This window comes from Phasianus colchicus, chromosome 4 (genome assembly GCF_987193195.1).
Source record: "Phasianus colchicus chromosome 4, bPhaCol1.hap1.1, whole genome shotgun sequence".
In the NCBI taxonomy this organism is placed as follows: Eukaryota; Metazoa; Chordata; class Aves; order Galliformes; family Phasianidae; genus Phasianus; species Phasianus colchicus.
Window position 1 is genome coordinate 24859203 of NC_143439.1, and position 15324 is coordinate 24874526.

The 15324-nt window shown below is 53.1% G+C and overlaps 1 long non-coding RNA gene across 1 annotated transcript; it reads right to left on the bottom strand.

The window, feature by feature from the left end:
• Positions 1-4941: 4941 nt before the first annotated feature.
• On the bottom strand, positions 4942-7870 carry LOC149918123 (uncharacterized). The gene is made up of 3 exons (XR_016465944.1): positions 7120-7870; positions 6575-6998; positions 4942-5825 (listed from the first exon to the last, which is right to left on the bottom strand). It is a non-coding gene; the product is annotated as an uncharacterized LOC149918123 (long non-coding RNA).
• Between the last annotated feature and the right edge of the window lie 7454 nt (positions 7871-15324).

The following is a 15324-nucleotide window of genomic DNA, read 5'->3' on the forward strand; positions in this document are numbered from 1 at the left end:
TCCCACATCACAGCAACCTTCACAGCAGAGGCACAGGGGCCGGGTTCTCATGGGGGCTGCATGTGCCCCAAAGAGTTGCCTGTGGGACCCTTCTGCAAAGGGAGCAGGCTCCTCACTTCCAACCTGACTGCCCTCTGGACCCGGTTCTGCTGTGGGAGGTTTAGCACTTACTTAATGAGGACTATGTGTGAGCATACATATGGATGTGTGTATATCTGTCTACACATACACACAATATAAATTAACTAAACATGTTACTAGGATACATCAGGAAAACCACATCCAAACAAAGAGTCCAATATGGAAAAAGCTATTAAAAGATCCCAGTGTTTGAGCATGTTATGTACAGGGATAAATATGATCACTGGATACCAATTTTGTTCTTTTCCTGCTGGCCTTTGTAAGAGGTGCTGTCCTCTGGGGGGTAAGGGGAAGATTTCAAATGACAGAGTAAATCCAATCTTCACAAATAACACATGGCTCACAATTAAATTTCTCACCTCAGGAGTGAGGATCATCATTAAAATGGAGTTTGGGATCAACTACTGGGGCTTTTTTAGAGGTTTGAATAGGTTCCAGAGCTGTAACCTTGGAGCATTTAGGGAAGTGATGGAAGGGATCATAGAATCCTAAAATCCTAGAATCATTAAGGTTGGAAGGACCACAAAGATCATGTAGTCCAACTACCAGCCCATCACCACTGTGGCCACTGAACCAGGTCCTTCAGCACTCTGTGTGCCCAAATGTTCGCAGTGCCCTCACATGAGTTAACTACTGAATAACAAGGATAAGTGTGGACTTCTTACTCTCCTTTTCACCACAACTTTCTTGTAAACTGCCCAGTTAGCCTAAAGATTTTTCCTCCTTCCTTGTTGGCACTGCACTTTGAATGCAAGGATGCAGTCAGTGCAGGTGTGTGCCAGCCATGGCAATGCTCAGACTCTCAGGAAGGAGGAGTGCTTGCAAATGCCCATATGGCCAAAGAAGTGAACTGGATATGCTTTCCCTATGGCAGTTACCTGTTCAGGTCTTGTAAAGATCTATGAAGTAATGGCCTGTTTTTTGAATGCCCTCTCCTCTATGACTTCCCCTGAGTTCTTTATCCTGCAAATATTGCTGTAAAAACAGAAAATCAGACACACTGCCTGAGTTAAAACCCAAAAGGTCAGTGGTGTTTTGGACAGCAAAAGCAGAAAAACTGAGCAGTCTCCTCAGAAGGAGACTCTTTGGGGAAAGGAACATAGGTTGATAGCTGTCCCCAGGTGGCACCTGATCCATCACACGTGCCTTTAAATGATGGGTTGGTGTGGAGCTGCACAGCCACCTCTTCACATCTCCACCATACCCCATCTCCTGAGGCAAAGCTGAAGGTCCCAGCCCCAGGGAGTGTAACAAAATGCCAGTTTAAATGGCACTGGTCACAAGACCAGAAGGTTCAGATTTGCTTCTAGCGATGATTTTCCAAACTGGAGTTCCTCTTCTCTCCTTTGAAGTCAGTAAGAAACCTCCCATTGGGTTTAGTACAAACAAAATCAGCCCTCACTGAAGACTGCAGTGAAGCAGAGGAAAACATTTTTCCTGTTAAAAGATTTTCCTATTACTGCAGACACATAAAAGTCTTCTCAAAGCTATAATGTTAAATATTCTAATGTCCTGCCAAACCTCATCAATTCTCATTGTTTAACAACAACAGCACAGACATTATGCTAGCGATGGTATTTTCTGCATATTAAGATCAATAATGTGCTTTGCAAGGAATAAAGGGCTGGTTAATGAGAAAAGCCTTTTAAAACTCAAGACAATTCCAACTGCTATGAATGATTACAAATTGTGTGGTTAAATTTATAGGGGGTGGGGCTGGGGGGGATTAAGGCCTTGGGCATGCAGTGCTGTGCTTCCTCTTCCCTTTTTTTACCAGGAACTGAACCTCCCCACAGCACTCTCCTTCACTCAGCTCTGTGAATTCTGGGAAACATCAACGTGGCTGCCAGCACAGGGAGCTGAGACTTCTATTTCAGCACCATCACTGGACTCTTAAAATATTTATAGGAACAAATAGCTTTGACAAGGTGCACTGACATGAACAGAAGGAAGACGTGGTTTAAGCTGCTTTAAAATGTCGCATTTTGGAGCCCATGCTCCATTCCTTATTCAAGCAGAACTCCCAGTAGCCCCAGAAACAGGAGGTGTGTGGAGTTGTGCCTTTGGATTCTCCCATACTGAGCAGTACAGATGTGCTATGGGGCTCCAGTGGCATTCTCTACCAGAAACACCCACCCCATGCCCACTCTGTCCCTGTGCCTCTAAGGAACTGCACCTTCTGCTCCCACCACTCCGTTCCCACTGTGCTGCAGTGCCACCACACTGCTTTCAGAGCCTGTCTGCGTAAGTGTGTCTTGCACATGCGTGGCCCTGCAGCCCGTCAGGAGGAGGAATGCTTTGTCTGTGTGTCCGGATGGGGTTAGGTGTGAGATATGTACTCAGCCCTGTCAGGAGCAAAAGGCTTCAGTGCATGTGTGCAGCAGAACTTCAGGCACCTCAGAGCCTTCCCTGGTGCTGAGGATTGCATGGTAAAAACAACATGAAAGAAAGAGTTTGCATTCAAACACCAGATTTCCACCTAATCCCTAGCAATGACATGTCTGTGATCTGGACTTGTGTCTCAGTTATGTCATAGGAGTTCTCTGGGTGCAGACGGCATGAAGCATTGCAGTGATCCTTACTAAGTACTGTGTCTTAGAATCATTGCAACATCTAAGTTTTTCTCAAGATTCATTGTGGCAAAGAGGAATGAGCACGCACACATGAATGTGCAGTACGTACTGTTGTAACTGCAGTGTGTAAATGGGCACCTCCTGCTCTATGCTTGTAATTCTCCCAAACATCATGAGGTGAAGGAATGAAAAACTTTCTGAAGAATTGTAGAAATATCTTGTTGGGATGTAGCACAAACTCCTGATTCCACCGTAAATAGAAATTTTGTTTAATTTATTAACGAAAATGTTTAAAAGACTAGTGTCTTGAATTCTCGTGCAGATCCGAATGGTCTTGATCTCAATTCCTGCCTCCATTCCCAGCCAGTGCAGAGCCTGAAAATCCTCCTCGGTTTCCCATCACAACCCATCTCACAACCCGCTGCACCTCCAGCCCCTGCGAGCCTCAGGGCCACCCGCAGTGGCCGAGGAGGGCAGCGAGGGGACGTTGACTCCGAAGGCTGCCGGCCGGGCTGAGCAGCGGGCCGGCAGGGCCGGTGGCTGCCAGCAGGTGAGGTGCCGCTTGCAAAGCTGCCTCGGAGAGTGATTTTGGACTGGTGCCCGGGTTGCGCGGCAAAGTGGCAGAAGATGAGTTAAGTCTGGGGAGGCCCCGAAAGATAATTGAAACCACCCCTGGATCACAATGGCTATTAACTCGCAGCTCGTCCCCGCGTCCCATGGAGGAGGGAAGGCAGCGGGCGGCTCCCCGGGACGGCTTCGGGACGCCGCGGGTGCGCAGCCCGCCCGGAGCTCGGCGTGCCTCTGCTGCCCCGCGTCCGGGGGGCTCGGTCTGCCGGGCGGAGGGCAGGGAGCACCAGGAAACGTGGCTTGATAGAAGGGGCTCGCGAGCCGCCCATGTGCGCTCCACATTGCTATCGCGTGCCCTTTGATGTCGGGTTCGGCTCATGGGAAGGCGCGGGGCCGGATCCTCACCCGATGACGGCCGCTGCCAGCCCCGCGCACCGCACCGCACCGCAGCCCCGCTCCGGCCCAGGGCAGACACTCCTGTAGCGTGCACAAGGCGCTTTTTCTTTTCTTTCTTTTTTTCCCTTTTCTTCCTTTTTTTCCCTTTTCTTCCTTTTTTTTTTTTTTTCCCTTGTCTTTCTTTTTTTTTTTCTCATTTTCTTCTTTTTTTTCCCTTTTCTTCCTCCCCCCTTTCTTCCTTTATTTTTCCTTTTTCCCGTTTTCCTTTCTGTTCTCACCCTTTTCCTCTCTTTCGTTTTGCTTTTCTTTTTTATTTTTCCTTCTTTTTCTTTTCTCTTCCTTTTTCTATTTTTTCTTTCTTTTTCTTTCTTCTTCTTTTCCTCCTTTTCCTCCTTCGTCTTTTCCTTTTCTCCTTTTCTCCTTTCACCTTTTCTTTTTCTCCTTTTCTTTCTTTTTCTTCTTCTTTTTCTTTTTCCGCTTTTCTTTTTTCCTCCTTTTTCTTTTATTTTCTTTTTCTTCCTTCTTTTTTTTTTTTTTCTATTTTTTCTTCCCTATTTTCTCCCTTTTTTTCCCCTCTTTTTTTTCTTCTTTTCTTTTTTTCTTTCTCCCATTCCCTCCCAACCTCCCCCACCCTTACTTCCCAGGCGCCGTTAGCCCAGAGCTCCCCGCTCTCACTGCTCCTCCAGACGACGCCTCTCGCCGCATCCCAGGGCCGTCGCCGCGGCGGTGGCAGCCGCGCCCCGCGGGAGCTCCTGACTCCCTACCTGCGCTACAGCGCGACGCCCCCACCCCCCTCCCCCTCATCCCCCTTCCCCACCCCCGCAAGAAGGGAGCGCTCCCGAAACTCCTTCGTCAGCCGGCGGAGCTCGGCAGTTCTCTCTGTCCCGCTATTTGCCCGCTCCCGGCTCTTCGTGTAAGGAAACGGCCGGAAAAACAAAAACAAACAACAAACCATCAAACCGCCAAATCGGCTGCCTTTGTTTTGCATTTAGTTTTGTTCTTTTATTTATTTTTTTCTTTTGTTGGTGTGTTTAATTTTTGCTCTAGTTTTAGCTAAGTGACCGACTGGAGCAGAAGAACGGATGGATGCCTTTATTCACCTCTTTAGTTTTCTGCAGTTATATAAGAAAGAAAAAAGAAAAAGAAAAAAAAAAGAATTGGGAAAATGCCCGTTCTTTCGTACTTCTCGAGGTGTGTGAAAGACACGTTCCGTGCCGGACGAATGTTGAGAACGAGAGCGCTGAGCTGAGGCAAGGAATAGCCTTGCAAAAGGTAGGACGAACGAAAAGCACCGAAAAAGGACTTCATTCCGGGTTTGTTTGTCTGTTTTCTCCAGTGGTCTCTCCCATTCTGATTACTTCTTCTCTTCTCCTCTCTTCTCCTCTCTTCCTCTCCCTTTCCCTTCCCTTCCTTTCTTATGTATTTTCCTTCTGCCAATAACTCCAGGTTCTCCTTGCAACCTGCGATAAGCTTTATTTCTGCAGGGAAGAGCCGGATATAAAGTGCTTTTTGGAAGCCACCATTTTTTTCTTTCTCTCCGCCAACCTCCCGCGGCCTGGCTGTTCCTCCAGCGCTCAGCAGCTCCCCATGCCGGGCAGGGGACCGCCTGATTCTCCTTCACTCTGACCTCAACGCGGCGCCGGTCAGGGAAATCACAGCCTCGCTCAAAAGGGACGCGGCGGGAGGGGGGCAGCGCTCGAGGGGGGAGGGGAGGAGGGGAAGCACGCATCGTATCACGTCACGTCGATCGCATCACATCCCATCGCACAGCATCACTTCACGTCCCACTGTGCGTGTTCATTGACGCATGTTTATGCGTATCATATGTTTTTTATGTGTTTAAAATGTAAAATGCGTGTTTAAATATACCTTTATTTATGCTTACGTTTTAATGCACCAGATTTATTGCAGTTCTGGGAGCTCACGATGCAAATGAAAGCAAGTTTCAGGGCTGATTCTCTCTTACTTAATTAGTCAACTGAAATAAATGCAATGTATATTCGTTGGTATTGATTTAGTGTCTATTAACGGTACGTGCAGATCTGTACGGCTATTCCCACACACGCACAGCCGCGTGGGGCTCCGTGCCCCCTCCCCACCAAGCGCCGGGCGTGGAGTCGTGGGTCAGAGCCGGTACCATAGCAATAACTAAAGAGAGGAGGCAAATTGAACGGAACGAAATAAATTAATGAAACAAAGTAATTAAACTAAAATGAAAGCACTCCAAAAACTAAAAGCACCACTGTGTTTTTGGTTTTGTTTTGTCACGTTTCTCTCGAGAGTGCTGAGCTCCGAGAAAGGGAAGCTCTGCTCCGGTGTGAGGTTGCGGGGAAAACGCGGTTCCGGGGGCCTGAAGAAGGGCACTGCGAGCCCCGGAGCCGCCCGTTACCTGCCCCGCAAACGGATGCCTGTGGCTGCGGGCGGTGACAGCTCTCCGCGGGTCGCACCTTGTAATGAGGGCCCGCCCAGGCCACCCGACAACGGCTCTGCTGATGTTCGCGTCGCCGCTCCAATCCCGCCCTGCTGCTGGATCGGGGAGAGGTGCTGGGCTCCTGCATGGAGCCGCAAGCAGTTCCCCCGGTGGTTTCCAAAATAGTAACCAATAATAATAATCCGCCGACTGCAAGCAAGACCCGAGTCACCTCTTCACCTCGAAGCTGGCACCTGGACCTCCCCTCATCGAGTCACCTTCTTAATTAGCAAGGAGTCAAAGTCGGCAGCATCTCCCGTCCCCTCCCCCGAGGTACCCGGGCGTTCTGCTTCCCGTGCCCCATGGACAGCCCGAATGTGCGCGTTCCCAGCACGGAGCACTCGAAGGATTCCCAGTCGGGATCCGTGCCCTGCCACGCAGCCCCCACCTCGGCCCCCTCGGCCCCACAGCCCCCGGCGGGCCCTACCTGCAGGCGTGGAAGCGTTTAGTGGTTTCGGCGGCATTAACTCCTAACAGGGTGTGAAAAGTATTGCGGGTTGAAAAAACGGTGGGAACGTGGAGGCTTTTGAGTCGGGCGGGCCGGGGCGTTCCTCTCCCTCCGGCGGACACCTCATGTTTCCTTCGCCGCTGGCACCCGCCCCACCTCCGCAGGTGCGGTGCCCCTGGGGCCGGGCACAAGGCACGAATCCAGCCCCGCAGACGCTGTCCCAAGCCAAAAACCTGCGGTCTCCTCTGTTCCCAGCATGCTCTCGCCGTTTTTTTTTTTTTTTTTTTAACCTCCTCTATCGCTTTTTTTTCTTTCTTTTCTTTTTTTTTTTTTTTTAAGTGTGAACGGTGACAGAATAAACTCGGGGCGAATATTGCATCTCGTCCACGGCACAATCTTAAATCTCGGTGTCAAAAATAAAAATAAATAAAAGTTCGTGTTGTCCCCACCGGAGCCAAGAGCTGAGCCGCGCCCACCTTCGCTCCCCCCGCGCACCGCCCGCACAGGGGAGGGCTGGCGCTTACCTGCCTCGGCGGGAGGAGCACCGGGATACGGCCACGCCAGGAGTGTCCCCAGCTCCGCCCCGAGTGCCGCCGGACCTCCCCGCTCCGTCGGGAGGCTGCGGCCGCGCCGTGTGGCCGTCGAGGAACCCCGATAAGAAAAGGCTGCTCCTGGAAATGGTTGAGACTCTGCGCATCAGGGAGCGGCTTTAAACGAGCAAGCAAAAAAAGAGGAAAAAAAAAAAGCCCCCCTCCGACCTCTGATTGAAGGACAGTTAAAAATAATTGCCCGTGTTAAGAGGCAGAGGAGGAGGTAACAAGGAAAACTGCCTTCCTTCAAAGCCCGCTAATGGCCATGCGATTCATTAGGTCACTTAATCCTAATAGACCCTCTGGCATCTGCGCCGCTGACCCGGCGCGCCGAGCACCACCAGCGCAGCCCCATCAAACAGGGCAATGCCCCACGCCGAGCTCCTGAACCGTCGTGTGCGGGGCGAGGGCTGCGGGCAGCGCTGGAGCAGAGTGGGGCTCCGGGCGCTGCCCCCCTCGCAGCCAAATGCGTTTTTCCTCTCCCGGTAAACATCGGCCTCGGGGCACCGCGCGGTGCCACCCCGAGCGCAGGGGTTCGGGAAGAGCCGCTCCTGACCGGTGCCGTTGCTCTGCTGCTGCAGCGGAGTCTCATTATTAAATACTCCTTCCAAACTCCCTCTCTCTCCTTTCCTTCCTTTCCTTCCTTCCTTCCTTTCCTTCCTTCCTTCCTTCCTTCCTTCCTTCCTTCCTTCCTTCCTTCCTTCCTTCCTTCCTTCCTTCCTTCCTTCCTTCCTTCCTTCCTTCCTTCCTTCCTTCCTTCCTTCCTTCCTTCCTTCCTTCCTTCCTTCCTTCCTTCCTTCCTTCCTTCCTTCCTTCCTTCCCCTCTCTCCTCCCTCTCTCCTCTTTCTCTGCAGATTTTTTTCTTTCCTTCTCCCTTTTGGAAGCTCCATTCGAAGGAGGATTTGTTGTGCATAAGAAAAATAAATAACTCAATAGAGAGAACAAGCTCCTGTTATGACAAGTTCCACTGCAGAGAAACATTTTGCAAGTCAAAAGAAAACGCCCTTGAGAAAAAGGAAAAGAAAAAAAAAAAAAAGGAAAAGAAAAGAGAGAGAAGGAAAGAAGGAAAGAAGAAGGGAAGGAAAGGAAGGAAAGGAAGGAAAGGAAGGAAGGGAAGGAAGGGAAGGAAGGGAAGGAAGGGAAGGAAGGGAAGGAAGGGAAGGAAGGGAAGGGAAGGAAGGGAAGGAAGGGAAGGAAGGGAAGGAAGGAAGGAAGGGAAGGAAGGAAGGAAGGAAGGAAGGAAGGAAGGAAGGAAGGAAGGAAGGAAGGAAGGAAGGAAGGAAGGAAGGAAGGAAGGAAGGAAGGAAGGAAGGAAGGAAGGAAGGAAGGAAGGAAGGAAGGAAGGAAGGAAGGAAAAGGAAAAGAGGGGCACGGGCTGGCCCTTCCAAATTAAAACAAGAAGCCCCGAAGTTTTCTTTTTGGTATTAATATTATTTAACATTTAAAAATCCGGGAACTTCAAAAAACTTTCTGCAGGAAAAAGAAAGAGCAAAGAGCTGTTCTCTGGAAACCATTTGTTCACAACTCGAACTGTGCCGTTTTGGCTTTGTAACAAAACTGAAGGCGCCCAACCCTGTCCCTCCCTCCCCCCGGCATATATCTTTTCAGCACACATTTTAAAATAAATATTCTTACGAGGCTTTCCAGAATGCCTCCTTGTTATGAATTGATAGGATACAACATCCCGCAGCTGCGCCTGGAAGACGAGATTCGGTCCTTTAAACACCGGGATCACATCTGCGGGGAAAACCATTACCGCTGCTCCCTCAGCCCCGCGGCCGCGGATGGCAGCGCGCTGCCGGGGAAAGGCCGGAGAGTGGACACGGGGAGCCGCTCCGTGCAGCCGGACGGCTCCGGATCTGGAATATGGAAAATGGTCCTTTTTTTCCCTTTTAAAAATATGTATTTTTCCCTTGTCTATCCCCTTTAATATTACCCTTTTAATATTACCGATCTTCCCCTCCCACTACTCAGCAAGTAAAAAATAAAGCCAAGTAAAGCCGTCCCTGCAGATTTTAAGAAAAAAAAAAAGAAAGAAAGTAACTGCTAAAAAAAAATCCAGGAGTCTATTCGGGTGTGTCCGGCCTGAGAAACACGGGGCAAATCCGACCGGGTTCTCGTCCCGCTCGAGGATAAATTCAGCCTCCAGCACATTGTCGCAGCGCATTTGCTCAGCGAGGTTTTCCTGCTGAGAAATTCCGTCCGCCAATAGCGTTTATTATTCATAAACGCAGACAGCATTTGTGCTGTGATCTCCTGCTCCGGAGTTTACAGCAGGTGCCAGAGCTCTCTTCGGGGGCATACGCTCGTGCGTCCATATATACGCACTATGAAATAAAACGACCGCTTTGTCTATTTAAAACCAAAAGAAACAACAGAGAGATGTTGAGGTTTTAAACGCTTCCTGTGTTTATAAGGCTTAGGCTCGGTCCGAATGTATTAATTATCATGTTTCAACCTCTGTTTTCTCTGTGGTTTTAACGAGATGCTACGGTGCGAACTGCTCTGCACTCCTCGGCCGGGGTATATCTGTACATATGGTGTGTGTGTACGAGTGTACGGTGTGTGTATGTGTGCATGGCGTATGTGTGTAGAGCTGCACAGGTCAGAAATCACTTCGTTCCCCAAACACAGAATGAGGTGTCAGCACTTTACTGAAAGCACAACGCAGAATATAGCAGGACTGACATCTATCGCCACGATAGTCCATCAAAAAACAAAACAAAACGGTATCGCTGAGCGCACGGCTGAAGAGATTGACCTCAACAAAGAAACGCGTCGCAGTCGATGTGCTCCCTCACCTCTGCGCACCCAGCGCGATACGTCCAGCTTTAATGACTCGATATTCCTTTCCCGTCGCCACACTCCAGCCACCCCCCGGCTCTCTCCATCCAGCAGCCGGCCGTCCCCGCCAGGTGTCCCGCCGGGAGGGAGCAGCGCCCGCAGAGATCCGCGGGCTGAGCACCGTGACGAGGGACCATGCCCTCACCCACCCCCGTGCGCACCGACTCCCGCAGCCGGAGCACAGCGCAGCAGCAGCTCCTCACTGTGCCGCACGGGGGGTCACCTGGGGGAACTCCAGGGCGTTACAAAAACGCGTCCGGGGAGTGTTCGTTGCAGGTCCCCCCGACACGACAGGCACCGGGCGGGAACAGAGCCCAGGGCTGCCCCGCGGGGCGAGATGGGGCCCGAATCCCACCCCTCTTCACCCACCCCACGTGCAACGGCAGAAAATGGCTTCAAAAAGATTCAGTAGCCACAGGGTCAGGCCCAGCCGCGAGGCCCGTTTAGCAAAAGCAGCGGAGGGCCGTCTGGGTGCGCGGCCCGGTGCGGCCGGGAGCCCACGGGAGCGTCCAGGGACAGCCCCTGCTCGCTGCTCTGCGCTGCTCTCCTTTTTCCCTTTCGTCTCCATGCCAGACACTGGAAAGAATTAAATTCTTTAAAGGTTTGCATTTGAAACCGTGGCTGGAGTAAACTCTGAATCAGGTGTAAATAATTACCAACGTCAGGAAAGCAGCAACTGCTGCGTGTGGTTTATTCATCTCTCTTTCTTTTTTTTTTTTTTCTTTTGAATCCTTTGATCATTTCCATCCTCAACTGTTTGCCAAATTCACATCTCCTTAACGTGCCGAGAGCCCTCTGGTGCCCACAGCCCGGATCGGGTCGGTATCATTAGCGCTGAATGAAGGACGCTGCTCATTCGCAAAAGCCACCAGAGCCTCTCGGCTGACGGCAACGGGGAGCACGTGAGTTACGAAGCAGAATAAATGGTTCGATACAGTGGAGCCAAAATCGAACGGGAGAGCTCCGCGGGGCAGGACAGGCGGGGTTCGGCCGAACGCACGGAAATAGAAGCAACCATGGAACAAAAGCGGTGGAGAAAAGAGAAAAATGCGGCCACAGATCACACGCCGTACAAACAAAAGCCCGGGGCTGATCCCACCCTTCCATCCACGTTCGCTTCTGCCCGCGTCCACTGCTCTTTTTGCCTACGCTGCAGTTTGAACCCATTTGTCTCCTCAGAAAGCCACGGTGGGAAAAGGCAGAGAAAGGACTTCTTTCTCGTGTGTGTCCTCTTTTAAAATCTCCCTGCACACCGAGACACCACCGGAGCATGTTCTGGTGCTGTAAACGTGTTTTTATCACGCCGTAAATTCCTGCCCCTCTGACAGAGCGGCCGGAAATGTAAATCACACCGTGGAGCTGAAGTTATGAAAAAGTTCGTTACGTTTCTGCGTCCTAAGGACGATCGCGGGTCGGTGGAAGGGGGGCTGGGGAAGGGGGGGGGTGAGATTGTTTCCTATTCTCCCTCTCTGCCTAACTGTGGCTCCGCGGTGCCGGGGACTTTGATGGGAAGGAGCGGACAATGTGCAGAGTCCCTGCCTGTGTCACCCAGGCCACCGCCACTTGGGAGGTCTTTCGGCCTAATGCATCCACAGCTAACTGCTCCCAACAGGAGGCTCTGCGGATCAGCCGGGGTCACAATTACACTTCTGCTAAAGGCAAGGGCTTAAAGAAAAAAAAAAAAAAAAAAAAAAAAAAATGGAGGGAGAGAGAGGAGAGAGGGCTGGCCGAGCGGTGGAATTAAAACTTTTCACTTCATCTGAGGAAGGAAAGGCCGAGAGCGAGTGAGGATAGCAGGACTCGTTCACACGAGGCATACGCGGGGGGGAGGTGGGATCGCCCCGTCGCGGAGGCCGTGTGCCTGGGGACCGCCTGGCCGGAGGGCTGAGACGGCACTGAGCCTCCGGGGGGGGCTCCGCGGGAGCCGCGCTGCAGCCCGCACTCCTCGCTGCAGCGGTGGAGACCGGAGGAGAGGGAGGCGGGGGTTCCCGGCGGCCGTGCCAGGAACGGAGCCCCCCACCCGTCCTCCTCGCGCCCCGCCCGCTCTCCCTCCCGTCCTTCTGCTCTGCCTAACACCCTCTCCCTTCCCTCCCACTCCCTCCCGCTACACGCAGACCCGGCAGCAGCCGCGGGTCCGTCATCCCGCTCCGGCCCGGCGCTGCACTTTCCCGGCCGAGAGACCGCGAAATGGTAGGGCCGAGCCGAGCCGGGGGCATCCCACCTCGCTCCGCAGCTCTCCCCCGTTCCCGGCCATGCTCGGGTCAGCGGCAGCCTCTCACCGTCCGACCCAGCCGGCTCACCCTCCCCGGGTAGCGAAACGCCGTCCGGAGGCCCCCCCCTGCCCCAGTGATGCCCCAGTGATACTCCTGTCCCTGCCGCCTCCCGCTTACCTGAAGAAGACGTCCCACTGCGGGCTCTGAGCGCACTGGAGGCGATCGGGGAGCTGAGAGCACCCCGGCGGAGGGAAAGGGGGGGGGGGAGGGGCGGGGTGAATGATGGGGCACGGCACCCCCGCGCCCCAGGAAGAGCAGGCGGGAGAAAGAGAAGGTGGGAGACCGGGAAGGCTTTTTCCCCTTTTCTCTCTCCGCTGGAGCCGAAGTGACCCGCAGTATCTGGAGAAGGTTTTTGAAGACGTTCAAGGAGGGAGGGAGGGAGGGAGAGTTTTCTGCTGAGAAACTCAATCTGCCATACAGTAGCGGCCGCGTCTGGGATCTGTCACTGCTGACAGCACCACAGGGCACAGACATGATCTTCCGCACAACACTGCAACTCCCCAAAATACCCTCCTCGCTCCCAGGGTGTCTGCCGGGCTGCACCGCGCGCCTCCTCCAAAAGGGGGAAATCGGCCGAGCCCCGAGCAGCCGAACACCGCGAGCTGGGCGAGTGGCAGCACCCCCGCCCCCCGACCCGTTACTGGGAGCACACCGCCGGGGAGAGGGGCGATGGCACGCCCTGCCGGTGCAAAGGTCGCTCATGTTAGCTCGGGCGCCGTAAGATCGCCGAGAATGACTTTAATGAATAATTTCAGAGACGGTTACGTCTTCGGGTAGTTACTGCGCGGCTCTATGAGAACCGCATTGGGGCAGACTCAGGGCCGGGCCGCTGGCATCCCCTAACCCGGCCTGGTTCCACGGCGCTGCTCCCCGGCCCGGCTGCGAGGACCCCCTGCGAGCAGCGCTCCCACAAAGCCGCGGGGCCGTGGGCTCCGGGCTGGGCTGGGGGTGGAGGGCGGACCTATATTATGATTATTTTTAATCTCTTCCGCCTCCTGTACTTTCTGGCAGAACATTTCATTGTCTTTTAGGCTCGTTTTAGAAAGCTGCCACGGGTTTGCACGCTAGTTAAGCTTTTTCAAAGCTCACCATACGCAGCTGTTTTAGCCTATGGCTACATATGGCATGCGAGTAGGGACCCCTATAGGAGAGTCGTCCTCCCGTTACCCCCACATGTTCTCTCAATGTACGCAGCCAGGAAACCACCTCTATGCTATGCATTAAAACATGCATCTATATTTTTCTTTCCCGAATCCTTCGGGCAACTCAGGGTCCGCGTATCCTCTGCACGGCACCCATCAGTGGGAGCAGCACGGCACGGATGGAGGCTCCGCTCCCATTGTTCTGCACACACGGCCGCTCCCGGCCTCGCTGTGCCACACTGGGATCTACTGGGGCTTTCTGGCTCGGCTGCGTTCCATGGAGTTATATTTTCCTTTCCTTTTACTGTTTTGGTTTTGCACCGCTACCCCTTGCCCGAATCCGGGTGCCGGTGGGCGCGATGGGAAGCGGAGCGCAGCATTACCGAATCACAAAGGAAATGTTCCTTTTCCTTTCGAGATTACACACAGACACAGCGGAGCGTTGCCGAATCTCAGAGGGCTTTGTTTTATTTCATTTTATTTTGCTAAAACAAATAAATGGAAGCTCGTGTTTTAATTCTTTTTTTCTTTCTTTCTTTCTTTTTCTTTCTTTCTTTTTCTTTTTTTTAAGGATCACGCGAGCGGATTTTAAATTTTTATTCTTTTTTTCTTCTGGAAAGGGAATTTTTTACCCGGAGAATGTGACCCTGCAGCCAGAGGGGCTGCCGTTATCTCTGTTTCTGCAGACGGCTCCAAACCCTCTCCCACCTCCCCGCCCTGGCAGCAGTGGTGGCTGCGGCGCACAGCGGGCGAGGGCTCGGGTCGCCTTACGGAGGTATTGCTGGTATCTTCTCGGGGGGCGGCGAGCGGAGAGATTGACACGAAATGTACAGAACAATAAAGTAAAAAGTTTGGGAAAGTAAGCTTGGCACTGTGGGTCCCGATTAGTCATAGAATCATTAAGGTTGGAAGAGACCTCTAAGATCATCTTGTCCAACCCATCCCCACCAAGACCACTAAACCATTTTCCTCGGTGTCACATCTCCATGTTTCTCGAACACCTCCAGGTGACTCCAGCACTCCCTGGGCAGCCTGTGCCACTGCATCACCGCTCTTTCTGAGAAGAATTTTTTCCCAATATCCGACCTGCACCTCCCCTGACACACTTGAGGCCGTTCCCTCTAGTCCTAAAGATAAAGCCAGGGCTAACGCCTGCTCCTCGAGCCGGCCCGGCTCCCAACAAGCCAGGACTCGGCGGGATGTATCAGCAGGTGCAAGGCCATCTCCAGGCAACAGCAGCACTTTTGGATGGGAGCCGCCCGCACGTAAGCGCTGCACTCCGGGGTCAGCTGCCGGGACATAAGGTGGAAATCTACCTGGCCCGATGTTTGCTTTGGAAGCGAGCATCCGCGCCGGGAGAAGAAGATAAAGCCAGCGCCGGGCCGGGGGTTGAGAGGAGCGGGGGGAGCGGCCGGCTGCAACAGCGGCTTTTGTTTTTGCGTCTCCCGGGGCCAAAGGAGCACACGGCGGCGGCGAAGAAGCCCCGGGCTCGGAGCACGGCACCGCACCGCTGCCGGGCCGGGCCCGGAGAGCACCGAGGGGATGTCGCCCAGCGCGGGGATGGCTGCGGGCCGCGTGACGTCAGCGCGGCTTCTGCTCCGCGCCGCGAGATAGAGGCAGCAGGGCCGGGGGAGGGAGACCCTAATCGTTCCCAGATGGCTCTAATAGCAGATATAAAAACTTACACAGAGTCCGAGAATAAATTTGTAATCAATGCTCTACCATCGGATCATCAAAGCGGCGATTTCGGGAAGGGAAAATGAGGGTGGGGGGCTCTGGGAAGAGGCAGACACACACGGCGGCGGGGTGGGATGGGGTACGAGGCAAAGGGGAGCCCCAGCCCGGCCCCGCACCCTTCGGCTACAGTTAATGGGAACGCA